We start from the raw sequence: 14,316 nt of genomic DNA, 5'->3' as shown, positions 1-14,316 counted from the left end.
CATACAGTAGGTGCTCAGTAAGTTCAGGATCCGTGATTGAGCCATCAAGAAGGAGTACCCCTCAGATGGGGCACAGGGAGCAGAGGAAAAACAGAAGAAGGCAGGAGGGAAATGACTGCGTGCGGCTGGACCAGAACGCCCCAACAGGCAGAGCTGTTCCAGGGTGGTGGGCTCCCTGAAGAACTGGGCGTGTCCTGCCTAGTGAGGCATGCAAGCAGAGGCTGGAGGGCTGCTCTGGAGGATGCTATAGAATGGATTCAAGCACCGAACACATTTCAGACAGACAAGCCCTGGTGCCTTTCAACTCTGGATTCCAAGGCACAGCTCTTTGAATGCCTACAACTAAAAAGCCATGGTATCAAGCACTTTCATTACACTTCTTCACGGCGCCCTTGAAAACTCTCCTCTGCAGGAGCTACCATTTTTACTTCCATTTTACAGATGAGGAATTGAGGCTTAGAAATGCAAAGAAAATTGCCCAAGGTCACTGAGGTGGTGGAAGAGGGATGGGAATCTGGTCTGAGTCCAGGCCCAACATTCTCACCCACAGAGAGACCAAGCCCCGGCAGGTCAAAAGTAGCATGTCTCTCTGACCACAGTGGTTTGATGAAGCCACCAAGTGGACCCCCAGTGTGCCCTGACTCATCACTCAGCCTCAGAAAACCTCCATCCCTGCCATCCCTCCCTCGCGCACGGGCACATGCTGCTTATTCACAGTTTAACATATGTGCTCATCCAAAGTCAGATTACAAAGCCATGCAGATCATCCAACACAACTCACGTGGCATGTCATATATAGTCATCGTCACCTAAGGTGCAGATACACACGCACTTGTTCCCACAAGGGCTCACACACCTCTACATCTTTATCCAGTGGACGCTGATGCTTATACACACAGAAGCTGCACAGATACAAACCTCACATACATGTTCATTCACGTGTTTATCCCCATACAACAGATACGTATGTTCATTTCACATCACTCAGGCACCCACATCTGCTCAATGTCATACACCAAATCCTCCCCCAACAAGAACTTTATCCATTGTTCCCAGATCCAGTACTAGGCCCAGGTGAGCAATGATGCTCCCTCCCTCTGGGGCTGGCCAGGCAGCCCTGAAACGGGGAGAAGACTCAGCCTGCCTGTGATGGATGGAATTAATCTATTGAGCTGGAGAAACTAAATAATTAAATCCCTAATCACCCCCCAAGCCAGCCCAGGCCAATATAGCTGAGGGAGGGAGGGGGCTCTGAGGCCCAGGCCAATATCCTAGAGAGGGGGAGGGGCTTGGGAAGAAAGGCATAGACAGAAGCCTCTAGGAATGTTCTCTGGGAGGAGCTCTAGCAGGCAGGGAGACAGACAGACATGGTTCTCAAGGGCCACAGGCTCTCCCTGTCCATGCTTGAGAAGAGAGCATACCACCATCCACTAATACAGAGCGGTCCTCCTCCAATCCTCCCCAGAGCCTTCCTGCCCCTCCAAGGATGCATCCTGGGAGTGTATGGAGATGGCAGACAGGACACTCAAACTGCCCAGGACTGTGGCTGCCAATGGGGTCCGACCAAAGTGGAGCCGACATAGGATTAGTAGGGCCCTGGCACACCCCTGCCTCACTCAGAGCAGGCCCCTCCCCAGCCTGGTGCAGATGGCAGGGAAGGACCCCTCCACACAGGTGCACCTGCTTCCCTCAGGAAGTGGGTCCAGCACGTGGCTAATAGGCTGAGGATGGGGCAGAGGCCTGGGCAGGGGGGCTCAGGGAAATCAGCCTGGGAGCAGGCCCCAGTCCCATTGGCTGAAAAGTGGGTCATTTTCCTTTTGAAAAATAGTGAGAAAATGGAGAAGTAGGTCGGGCTCTCATCCCCTCAGCCCCAGGCACCATCCCGGACTTGCAGGGTGGGGAGAGAAGAGATCTGCACATGCCACAGCCCCATCTCCCCCAGGACGCTGCCCGGGGAGGCCCCCAGCACAAGAGGCCAAGGTCATCAGCATTACTCAGGACACCCAAGGACATGCGCACTCTGAGGCCAGGCCTGGAGCTCAAGCTCCACCCTGCCCTGGGGGCTCTGGGGTGAAAGCAGCTAGGACCGGACCACTGGCAAGGTGGGGGCTCCAGCACGCAGGACCCTGAGGAGCCTCCTCCCATCCTCACGTCTGTCATGATACCTCCTCTCCTCTCTTCTCCCTTTCCTCTTCGTCCACGTGGGCAGAGTCGTTGCCATGACACCGCGGGCAGGTGGGCGGCTCTGGCGGCAGCTTCGGCCCAACCCCCAAGCTCCGAGCCCAGGTGGGAGGGGAGCGGCGGCAGCGCCCCCGCCCCTCGTCCAGATGGAGAGGAGATTGGCAGAAGGCCCCCAGACACCTAGAACCTGCAAGGGGCTCGAGCCCTGGCCTCTGGGGGATGAGGCAACGCGCGCGCAAGCTTGGAGGTCTGGGGGAGGAACTCTCAAAGGATTTCAGGCCTTAACCGCCCCTACCCCAGGTCGGGGAGCAGCACGGGGAGGGACTGACCCACCACTCCCACTTCTTCCCTTTCTCAGCCGGCCCTCCTCCCAGCTTTCCCCGCGCGCCAAGTCTCTGTCCCTTCCCGCGGGCCGCCGATTGGCCCCTCCTGAGGTCTAACCTCAGTCCCTCACGGTGCTACACGAGCGCGAGTCCCCGTGTCTCTTGGCAGAAAGGATAACGGCCAAAGTTGAGACTCTCAGAGAGATTCCTCCCTTACCCCCAAACCCCTGGCCTGTCCTCTGGAATTCGGGTCCCTTTTCCCTGGGTACGCCCACATACCTGAATTCACATCACAGCCTGGGGGGGGGGGGGACCACTCACTCCTGAGCCCATACTTGGCCAAGGCACCCACCCCACCAGGAGAGAGGACCCAGAATGGAGCAGGGAGAGGAAGAGAGGAGGGAAAATGCTGTCTGAGGAGGCTGCCCTCCCTCCACATCGGGCCTCAGGAAGTCTGGACCGGGCCTCAGCTCAACGGCTCTGAGCACTCCTTTCGGGGTCCGCATGCCTCTGTCCCAGTTCTAAGTCTCCGTGGCTCTGACCTCCTAAGACCCCTCCCACTGTTCAGGACGTTGTTCCTGAAGGCAGGAGCCCTGTATCACTGACCAAATGGAGCCAGAGGGACCCCTACACGGCAGCCCTCTGCAACCTGGCTGGCAGGGCTGGGCGTATGTGTGGTGGCGGTGCCAAGACCCAAAAGGAAGGGAGAATGGTCAGCCAAGGTTAGCTGGAGGGTGTCCAGCTTGCCATGGGTGTTCATGACATACACACTGCATACACACATAAAGGCATTTTTACTTTCTTCCTTAGCCTTCTCCAGCTAAGACAATAGATCTGAGTGGCTAAAGTCACAGGTGTGCACGCGTGTGCATGAGAGTGCACGCATTCTATCTCCTTTTCTCCACCTCCACTGCCAGTGTTCGACATCGAAGAGGCCCTCATCCTAAGTTCTCACCAAAGCTATTTCGGTGGGTTCCTAACTGGTCTCCCTGTCTCGCATCTTGGTCCAACCCCATCTATTCTCCTCACTGGCTGCCAGTGTGATCTACCTAAAATACGTTTATTCAAAAAATATGTATTGAGCACCTACTAAAGCCAGGCACTCCTCTGGACACAGCAGGTAGAGTAGCAAACGCAACGGGTGAAGCTCATTCTGAAGAAGTTCATTTTCTAGTATAGAATGTATGTTAGATTGTATAAGACGTATATTCCCTACATACACCCCTGAGCACCACAGTATCTGATCAGCCTTGGGCTCCGTTCAAATATATTTAACAACGGAGTGGGGTGAGGGGACAGAAAGACAAGGGGATATCTAAGGTAGACTGTGGGTGAGGCCTCTCCAAAATAAAAGTGACTTTTGAGCAAAGACGAATAAAGTGAGGGAGCAAATCACATGGATATCTGGGGGAAGAACCTTTCAAGCTGAGGGAAAAATTAGTACAATGGCCTTGAGGTGGGCCTGTGCTTGCCATCTTTGGGGAACCAAAAGGAAGCCCTTGTAGGGGTGGCACCTGAGATCAGGGAGGTCACCGGAAGCTATTTTACACACGGCACTTATGTCACTGAGGCCCCACTAAGCATTATGGATTTCACTCTGAGATGAAAAGCCATTGGAAATGCATGACCTCATCTTATTCAGGCTGCTTTTGCAGGGGAGAATCTATGGAGGAGGGCCTGGCAATGGTGGGAGTAGGGAGACCATCTGGGACATTTCCTGTCACTGAAACACCTTTTCCTACAGTTGTCCACCTGGGGAACACCTGTTACAACTTCAAGCTGTAGCTCAAAGGCCTCCTCTCCTATGGCTCCTTTACCAAGCCCCTCCCTTCCCCACTCCAGAACTGACCAACGTCTCTGTAGGTCTCCATCCTCCCACCTTCCTCAACACTCTCCTTACTTGGTTTCAGGTCTTTCACCTTCTCTAGATTATAAGTTACCTGAGGTCGAGAACCATCCCCAGTGTCCAGCACAGAATGTAGCAGATCACAGGCATAAAATAAACATTGGCTGAATGAGGCGAGGCATTGGGTGAGGCACAGGTGGTGGAAAAGGGACTATTTGCAGGCTGTTGTTAACATGTGAGTGGGTGAGTGAGGTGCACAGGTATGTGCTCACCGGTTGCAATCAGGCCAGTGTGAGCAGATGCCCACATATTTCTGCATACTCTGTTCATATGTGTATATTTGTTAGCATGCATGTACATGCTGACAAATCCCTGTGTTGATCTATACATTCCTGTAGATTCGTTCATGTGTGTACATGTTAGAAAGTGCATTTATGTCAAGATAGGCATATTAAAGCATAGACAAGTAATATACACATATACACGTACACACATATTGCCACATGCCCCACAAGTGTGAGGCTCATACACACACTTGGGCCTCTCTAATATCCCTGCCCCCTTCACCCACTAAGCCCCCCTTGTTCTGCTTGATTCTTAAAATGTCTGTCTCATGTTAGTGTTTAAGCTCCCATACCCTCTTCCCACATACACTCCTGAGCACCATAGCATCTGATCAGCCTTGGGTTGGGCTCCCTCACTCAGCTGTCTCCAAGGCCTGTATAGGTTTCTCCTCTGCAAATCCCCATCATATGGATAGTAGTGAGGAACAGTTGGGTCCCCGTGACATGAGAATTTGAGACACCTCAGGAGGCTGCGTTCTGGAGAAGAGCCACAGGCATCAGGGTGGATCAAATTCAAGTGTGTGGGAAAACAACTTTTGGACAGCCCCAGTGTTCAGTCAGAATCTCTCACTCTCTCTCTCATTCTTTCTCTCTGTCACATTTACTCATATGACCCAGTTTATGTAGATATATTCACATGCTATTAATGCATGTGTGCACATATGTGTCCCCACACACACGCTCACATGCAAACTTACACTCACATATATGCATTGTTGGGTGAGCACCCCAACACACACACACACACACACACACACGGGTTTAAGTCATTGCCTTCAAAGTCACATATATACATGGATGCACACATAAAGTTATACATACATAAACCTATATATACATGTGTCCACACTTCTACACAAAATCATAAATGTGTTTGAACACATTCACACAGCATACTCATGCATATGTGTGTACACATGCACAGTCACAGACCCACTCACAGGCAGCAATACACATGCATGTGCACCAGAATAGCGGAGCTATCCAGCCCCTCCCCTGGTTTCTGTCCTGCGCACAAAGCCAGGAGTCCATATTCTCTCCAAGGGACATCACAAGTTTGCACTTGCTCTCTTTCCTGCCAGTCTCCCACTTCTCCATTTGGAAAGTTGTTCCTACTATCAATAGGATATGCCCCACTCCTGGACACACCCCATTCCCACCCACTCTCAGAAGAAAAAAAAAAGTCATTCTAAAAATGGGCTGTTATCCCCTTGTCCCATGCCTGTAGTAACCAATATTTCCTCAGACAACCTGGGGGATCAGTTGCAACGAAGCAGGTGCACCTTGGAATAGGTGCACTTTTTCCCCACCCAAGAGGCAGCCCCCACCCGCACCCCCATGTACATATACAAGTCTTTAATTCAAAAAAGGGAAATAAAAGGAAAATATCAAGACCAGAGTTTTTCCTCCCAGTACCTCTGGGTATAGTCCACTGCTCCCAGACTCCAAAACAGTTATTGGGGCACAGGAGGGAACAATCAGAAGATTATCTCTGGGCCCCCAAACCTCCTGGGATGCTGCTCTTCTTCCCTAGAGGGTAACTTCATGATGTCCAGTGAACCCCTTCCATCCCAGCCCAAGGACCCTGCCAAAGAGAGGCCAGACCTTAAGGCTTAAAAATGTAACGGTGGTGACCTTGGCTCAAGATAACAAAAGAAGCAAGTATTTAAAAAACAGGAGCTAGGTAGGGATCAGGGAGGGGAACTGAAGACAACTCCCAGCAGGAAAGTGGCTGCTGGAACATTGGATCATGAATAGCAGGACTCTCCAAGGGGCCAGGGAGAGGGGGGTGGACATCCAGTATTCCATGTGGGGGTGGAGGGGTGACTGCTTCAGGCAGTAGCTGCAGCTCCAAAGTAAAGTCTTATCAAAGCTGTTATGTAACTAAGGGAGCTGAGTGGAGCACAAACACCTCCCCTCCCCAAACAGGCACCCACACCCACACCCACCACCTCCCAGCACCCACAGCATAGGAAAACTCAGCTCCTCCCAAGCAGCTAGAGAAGAGAAGAATCATCTTGATGAGTTACATCAAAAACATGATGGGTGATGGGCTCCTTATTAACTAGAAGTCACATCTGGGAAAGAATGAACTGGCTCAGTTTGGGGTCCCTAGATACTTCCCCCTTTTCTTGAACTCCCTGCCACACCCAATTTTTGTCCAGCATCATCTGGAAACCCTCCCTGCTCTCCTCTCAAGAAGGATCCCATTTGAATATTTGATTGTGCTCTTGGGGATGGAAGGTGAAGCTGCCATCAACCCTTCCTGCCTGTTGTTCCCCACAGTCTCATCTGCATGTCCTGACATTTGGCTCTCATCCCCCTGGGATGACAAGGGAAGGGACCTGGAGAAATAACTCCTTGCTCGATTCCCTTCAGAGTTACAAAGACAAAGCACAAGAATCCAGAAAATTGAGATGACGCTAGGTTGGTGGGAAAAAGATTTCCAAGGAAGCTGAAGATTGAAACCTAGACCCTATACCCTAATTTGACGGGTTTTTCTCTTCCCCAGATCTTCCTCTTTTCCCATTGCCCTGTCTCCAGTAGCCTCCTCCTTTTCTGCTCCATGGCATTGAACAACCCCACCCACTCCTTGAATCCTTTGCTTGGAAATCTTCCTCCCCAATAAAAGTCTCTCCCAAACGCTGCTCTAAGCTGTGGTTGGGGTGGGCAGAGAATGAGACAGGCTTGCAGAATATTTCACTGTCCCCTGTCCTCAATTCCAAAGTATGCTGGGCAGAGGGGTGCCACCTAGTCAATCAAATTGTCCTGAACTCCTGAGCCCTATCTACCCCAGGCCTAACTAGCAAAACCTAAGCTGTCCTAATCCAGAACTGCCTTGAGCCTGAACTTGTGGGACTCAGTAGGAGAAAAGCTGGTGTCCGTACCCCTAAGCTTGTTGCACTAAAAACTATCCAGGAGAAGAGAGCTTACAGCCACAGTATCATCCTCCATTCCTATCCCCACACTAACAGAAAGGTGATTTGGGAAAGGGGAGAGGGAACTGAAACAGGAAAAGAGTTCTTTTTTTCAAATACCACTAATAACTAACTGTGAGGCCTAAAGCCAGAAGGAGGACCCCAGAATCTATCTTTCCATCCAGGGACTCCGTCCTTGTTAAATGGGTCATCTGGGAGAATTTTTCTAGTGAGCCCTCGGCACTGCCTAGTCACATTTCCATCATCGGGTTCCAACGCAGCCCCATTCAAGACCCAAGACAGTTCCGAAGGAGCAAATCCCTGCCGAGTCCCGTTCAGCACTCGGGACAGCTCCCAGCGACTCTCTGGGCACAAAGGCCAGAAACCCAGGATGCCAGAAAGATTTACCCCACCACACACCGGTGCTCTTTAGAACAGAAGCCCCTCTCCCCTGCCCATCCCACGCTCGCTCCCATCCACCGGGAGCACCTGATGTTGCTCCCTTCCCTCTGTGTCCAAGGAGAGAAAAGAAACCCAGACACGAGGCTTCCCTGAGGGAGCCTAGAGAGAGGACCCCACCCACCTCCTTTCAGCCCAGAGCCTCTCAACGCCACTCACAGCTGGTTCTAAAAACCACTTTTCCTTCTTAACCACCACCCCAAAGATAAGAGAAATACTCACGTGGGGGCTCCCAGCCCTGTAGGCAGATGTGGTGGGGGGAGGCAGAGAGAGGTGGCTCCCCACACCCTGATCTGAGCCCCCTTTCTGAAGGAGCCAGCTCCCATCTGGACTGGGGGGAGGAGAGACATGTGGAAGCACTGATTGAGGGGAGGGGAGAAGGGAAAGGGGAGGAGGCAGGAGCGGGGGACTGGAGCGTGGGGGTGTCGGGATGGGGGCAAGGGAATCCTTTTTAATTTCATTCTCTCCCCATGTCTACATCAGCCCTGCAGGCTCAGCCCTTTAATATTTACACATAGGAAGAAGAGAGGATGAGAAAGAACAGAGAGTGAGGGGGGCAGGGGATACCTGAACTCAAAGGACATAGAAGCAGGGGCCTTCAGGAGTTAGGAGCTTGAGCCCCCCACATCATTCCCAGCCCACTCCCATTCTGAGCTCCTGACTGGAAGGAAGAAGGAACCCTGGTACCATTCTGTCCCTTTGTTAACAAAACACTTTGAAGCTGCTTCAGAAAAAGATCAGATCCCCACCCACACACCTGGACACCCCCACAAACCCAGATTTCTTGGGTGCCTTATGTGCAGATGGTAGAGGCAGTATTCATGCACAAGCATGTTCTGGTGCTTGGAAGCATGTTTACATGTGGGTTGCTGTGTAAAAGCACATGAACATGTCAGCTAGCATGTACAGGTCTATACAAGTATGTTTTGGGTGTATTCACATGTAACAGCCCATGCAATCATACATAAACTTATGTAATCAAATGTGCAAATCAGCCCCCAAGAGACCTACCCCCAGCTCTCTAGCTGCAACCCAAGGACAAGGCCATCCACTTCCCCAGATACCCTTATTCGTCGGGCCCTCCCTCACAGCCTCACTTTTTCTTTCTGTGACATGGGGAGAAGGGCTGGTGGGAAGGCATGCTGCATCTGAGCCCAGGGACTTGACAAGTTATTAGCAACAATGAGCTGGCAGCTCGTTACCATAACGATGGTGCCACTGCTTCACCCCAGCTCAAACCCAGACTCCCCAGACAGCAGGAGGCCCGCTGAGCCAGCAGTCTTCAGACTGGGGTGGGGGGGGGCAGGTGAGTAAAGAAGGAATCAAGACATAAATCTTGTATAGTGGAGGGTACACAGCTGTTCTTCCAACTCCCACTGAGACAACACATTGAATCCACCAAGTGGGAATAAAATCAAACTCTGGAAAGGTTTCCTGACCATGGAGTTGGTAAGACAGTAGAAGGGGTCCGTAGAAGCCCCTCTGGACAAAAGGTTCTGTTGTCATTTGCCTCCTTCATCCCCTCACTCCAAGAACCTCTTCTACTGATCTTAGTAGATTAAGAGAAAAAACAACCAAATAGAAGGCCCCTCTCTGAATTTCAGTCTTCCCATCTGTAAAATGGGGACAATTATCTTATCATTTACCCTAGACTTCTGGAAGTTTAATTAGAAAGGGTTAAGGGTACTACAGACACTTCCAAAACCAGAAAAGCCCCAGAAGTTTCTCTACCCAACAGGAACCCATGAAATAAGGAATTGTCAGGCCAGCTAGAGGCAAAATGCATCAGAAATTGGGTGGGATGAAGGAAAATGGAGCTCAGCCAGCTCAAGCCCCAACATCAGCTGGAGAGAGATGATGTGAGGTGCCAGGCAGCAGCTGAAAGCAGGCACCGCCACAGAAGAAAGTCTGGGAGTCTGGCCTTCAGCAGCTTCAGCCCCTCTCCAGCAGGAATCAAGACAAGCCCATGGCCTACTCGGTGGTGGGTATGGTTATGAATCCCTATCCCCAATAACATCTAGTTCTCTCTTTAAGAAGGGTCCCAGGTTAAAGGATCTACAGCCTTAGGCTTATTGGGTCTTTGATTCTTCTCCTCAAATCCTTTCTTCTCAGCTCTGATGGGCATGGATTGGGGCAGGGGGGAGTTCCAGGAATGGAGAATAACATGGAGGGTTGGAAAGTTCCTGGGCTAAGACTAGCCAGGAACACACAAGTTTGCTGTGTGACCTTGGGCAAGTCCCCTCCCTTCTCTGGGCTTCAGTGTCCTCACTTTATAATTAAGAGGTTAGACCAAGTCAATTCTAAGGTTCCTCTCCTATATACAAGCTCACTCCTTGGACGTGAGCCCCCTGGCATAAAATGCAGTGGGCACTGCCTGCTAGATCAGTGGGGCAGTGGGGGTGGGGGCTGCAGGGCTTGTATCTGAGGCTGTTCATCCTGTGTTCATGTTCCTTTTAGAAACACCTGCCACCCTAGCCCTCCCAGCTCCCTTTTTAGACCCTGATTCACTGCCAACTCACGAAGCCTCTCTCCCTTCCCTCCCTCCTCTCTTCTCCCCCTCTCTCCCTTTTAGGCCTTGGCAGCTGGGTGCAGAAGTAGCCCCAGCACTCAGGAAATGCTGGGTGGAGATGGAGATCAGTGCCCCCAGGGTCAGACAGAACACACCAGGAGGTACCACTCTTTAACCTTGGCCCAGCCCAACTCTTTGAATCACCCAAAGACCTGGGTTGGAGTCTTTCATGAGAAATGCAATTCACTTCTCAAGCCTCAGCATCCTCATCTGTAAATTGGCATTATATTAAGTTGAACTACGTGAAATTGCTGGTTTTGTAGGTAAAAAACAAAAACAGTTGAATACTGGCAATTTCATATGGCTTAACCTGGCCTGCTTGCTCCCTGAGGCTACTGGGGGGATAAGAAGAAGGAGTTGAGGGTGGAGTATTTTTCAAAAGCCCTGGACACATACAAGGGCATTGTTTTCTTACTATTATTACTTCAAAGAGCTTTCAGACCCATCTGGAGCCAAGGGACTGAACAAATGACCCAGAACTTGGAAATTTAGGACTTGGAAGTCCGGGAGAGAGCCACCTGCTCTGATGACTAACAACAGGACAGAAGCTTCCACCTGGCCTCCTCAGCTCCTGGACTAAAGGGCCCTTGGTGAACATTACTGGGATGACACAAGTTCCTAGGCCCCAAGAAGCAGCACACACACACCCCAGCTCACCCCTGGCCCTACTACCACCAGGGGCCCCAGCAGGCAAGAAGGACTCAACGAGTAACATCACAGAGGATACCCCCTGAGGTAGGTGAAGGTGAGGATCAAGGTGGGGAGTACAATGCAGCTCTTGCCTGAGTTGGGGGTGAGGAGTCACAGGGGAGGAGGGATGATCTGACCTCAGAAAAGTCTGATCTCCCCGTCCCTTGCCTCCGTCCCTTGCCTCCGGACCACAGCCAGGAACCCCCTGGGGGGAAGGAGGGACAAAGCCCAGGTGTCAGTGATTCAGAATGAACCCTGCTCAGATACATTCTCACACAGCCAACACACACACACACACACACACACACACACACACACACACAGAGGCCACGGATACCTGGACCCACTCACAGACACAGTCACATTGACACACACACATCCTATTGACACACACACTCACAGAGACATACACAGGCACACACGGTGACAACACACACACTCATTCACACACGTCTACAGATACATACACAGTAACACACTCCACACTCACACTGCATACACCCACTGACACGCACACACTCTCACCCACAATGACACACGCACACACTGCATACACTCACTGGCATACACAATCACCCACAGACCCACACGGTGACACATTCACACACTCATCACAGGCACAGTGACACGCACTCACACTCACACACCTGCAAAGGAAACTTCTCTCCGGATCTCCCCAGCACCATCACTTCCCCCCAAAACCGAGCCTCCAGCCCCGGCCAGCACTGGGCCGGGGCTGGCGGGCCCCCGCGGCTCTACCCGGGAGAGCCGGTCCGCGCTCCGCGTGGTGCCCCCGCCGGTGCTCTGGGTCAGGCCCGCGGTCGCGAGGCCGGGGCGGGGGCGGGGGCGGCGGAGGAGGCCCAGCCCTCCCACCCAACCCCGGGGCCGGGAGGCGAGGCCGCGGGAGCCCGGGGCGTGGGCGGCGCCGGGGCCGCAGCCAGGCCGAGGCTGGGGGGCGCTGCAGAGGGCGCCGCGAGCGCGGCCCCGTCCCCACCCCTCCCCGCGGCTTACCTGGCCCGGCTCGGGCTCCGGCCGGGTTACATGGTGCCGGCGGCCCGGGCCGGGGGCGCTGCGGCGGCGGGCGGGCGGGCAGGGACGGGGCCCGGCACTGCGGAGCCCCCAGCGAAGGGGCCGCGCCGGCTGCGGAGCCCCAAGCGAGCGCCGAGCGGCAGCGGGCGCGGGCGCGGGAGCGGGAGGCGGCCAAGCCACGGAGGCTGGATTTCCCGGGGACCAGGAAGGGGAGGCGGGGGGATCCCGCCCGCGCGCTCCGCCCCCGCCCCCGCCCCCGCGCAGGGCTGCCGAGCCCGGAGCCCGGGAGAGGGAGGGGGACCGAGCTCCCTGCCCCCGCACCGGACCCGGGAGGGCCGAGGTCGCAGGCGGCAGACGGCCGCCGGGGTCTCCGAGGAGCGCCCGCCCGGCTGAGCGACAGCGCTGGGGAGGCCCAGCTCCGGGGTGCGAAGCAGCTCCCCTCCCCGGGGACCACCGGGTCCGTGTCCGCCAGACCCAGGAACAGGCACACGGTGTCTGTCACGACCACGCACCGCCGGACCTGGGCGCAGGGACCCAAGCCCAGCGGCGGGCGGTTGGGGATGACAGTCGCACAGCCTCACGGGCACGGTCTCGCGCCCACCGAGGCACAGTCACACCCTGAATGTCACACACAGCCCCCCATACACAGCCCCTTGGGAGACTCTTCGGGTTTTCCCGGTCAGCTACCCGACTTCGGCTCCTGGCCTGGGTTCAAGGAGCCCCCTTTCTCTGCCCCAGCCCCTGCCAGGGTGGGGCGCTGTGCCCGGCCTCCGAGCCACAGACCGGAGTCCCCCACCCACAGTCCGCACAGCCCAGGCATTCCCAGTGTGGAGGGAGAACCCCGCTATACCTGCCGACTTTGCTGGGGCCCCCACCCGTACCCACTGTGCCCGCCCACCTCTAGGCCCTGAGCCAGGGGTTGTGCCATGGCGGGGGCGGGGTGGGGAAGGGAAAGGGGACTGTCCGAAGCACAGCCGGAGGCGGCAGAGCCAGGACACAAGGCTGCAGGAGCCAGGAGAGGCGGAGGAGAGCTGACTGCAGCAGTTCCTGGCTGGAATCCGTCTTGGCGCCCAAAGCGATGCTGTAATGGGGCGGGGGGGGGGGGGCGCATTGGGGAAGCCGCAGGGGGAGGGGCTGAAACTGGGCGGGGGGGGAGGGGCTGGTCCTGGATTCTGATTTTCCAGGGTGGGTGTGAGGGAACACAGCCTCAGGCACTGAAAGTTGGGGTGGGGAGGAGTGTGCATCCTCAAAGCCCTCTTCCTTCCTCCACCGTTTCTGCTCTTGAAAGCTTTGGGATGGTGACGTGAGGGCTTGGGAGCCTTGGGAGACCAACTGTCCTCCTCTCCAGGAACAGACCTTTGAAGTAGTTATGATTCAGCATTCACCCAACAACTCCCTTTTCTCTGTACCCCTTTGGGGTTGCTGGCTCTCTTCCTTGTATAAAGGGGGAAACTGAGGCAGGGAAAGTAGAAGTCACAGGCCCAAAAGAGTTAAAGCTGGGAACTAAGCCCTTTCCCCCTTCTCCAGAGAAATGTTTAAAGATGCCACATGACATAAATGACATAAAGGAGTTTGGGAAGCCCTTCCCCAAGGAAACCTAGAAATCTGGGGATGGGGGGCCACAGAATGGTTACCTATCTTGCCCCCCACAAGACTGGTTCCATCAAGAATTTTCAATCATGAGCTAAGGTTACAGATCATTTCTAGCCCGGAGACGGCCAAGAACAGATATGACAGAAAATAAAGTAGAAACTTGGTCCCAGGAACCAGCTTTAGAACTGAAAGAACCATTTTGCTTTCCGTGAAGTGTCAGAACAGAAATCGTGTAGGACCCCAAAGGTACCACCACATTTTCTGAGTTCCAAGATGTACATTTTGTTAACTATTCTGAAATTGGAACACCTCTTACAATGGTTAGGGACATTTAATACGGTTTTCTTTTCTCTTTTAAGCTTTT

The 14,316-nt window shown here is 53.8% G+C and overlaps 1 protein-coding gene across 2 annotated transcripts in view; it reads right to left on the bottom strand.

Annotated features, from left to right (window-relative positions):
• The window catches only part of DLGAP3 (DLG associated protein 3), a 63,079-nt gene extending 50,658 nt beyond the window's left edge, over positions 1-12,421 (bottom strand). The window contains exon 1 of one of the 2 annotated variants that reach the window (XM_078073439.1): positions 12,342-12,421. The gene's annotated coding sequence lies outside the window, so the exon portion shown is untranslated. Of the gene's footprint in view, positions 1-8,293; positions 8,442-12,341 lie in introns of those variants that run through there. The other variant, XM_036065309.2, reaches the window with a different exon arrangement.
• Between the last annotated feature and the right edge of the window lie 1,895 nt (positions 12,422-14,316).

This window comes from Halichoerus grypus, chromosome 5, assembly GCF_964656455.1.
Source record: "Halichoerus grypus chromosome 5, mHalGry1.hap1.1, whole genome shotgun sequence".
Classification (NCBI taxonomy): Eukaryota; Metazoa; Chordata; class Mammalia; order Carnivora; family Phocidae; genus Halichoerus; species Halichoerus grypus.
Note: the sequence above shows the minus strand (reverse complement) of the source record. Positions and strands in the feature narration are given on the sequence as shown.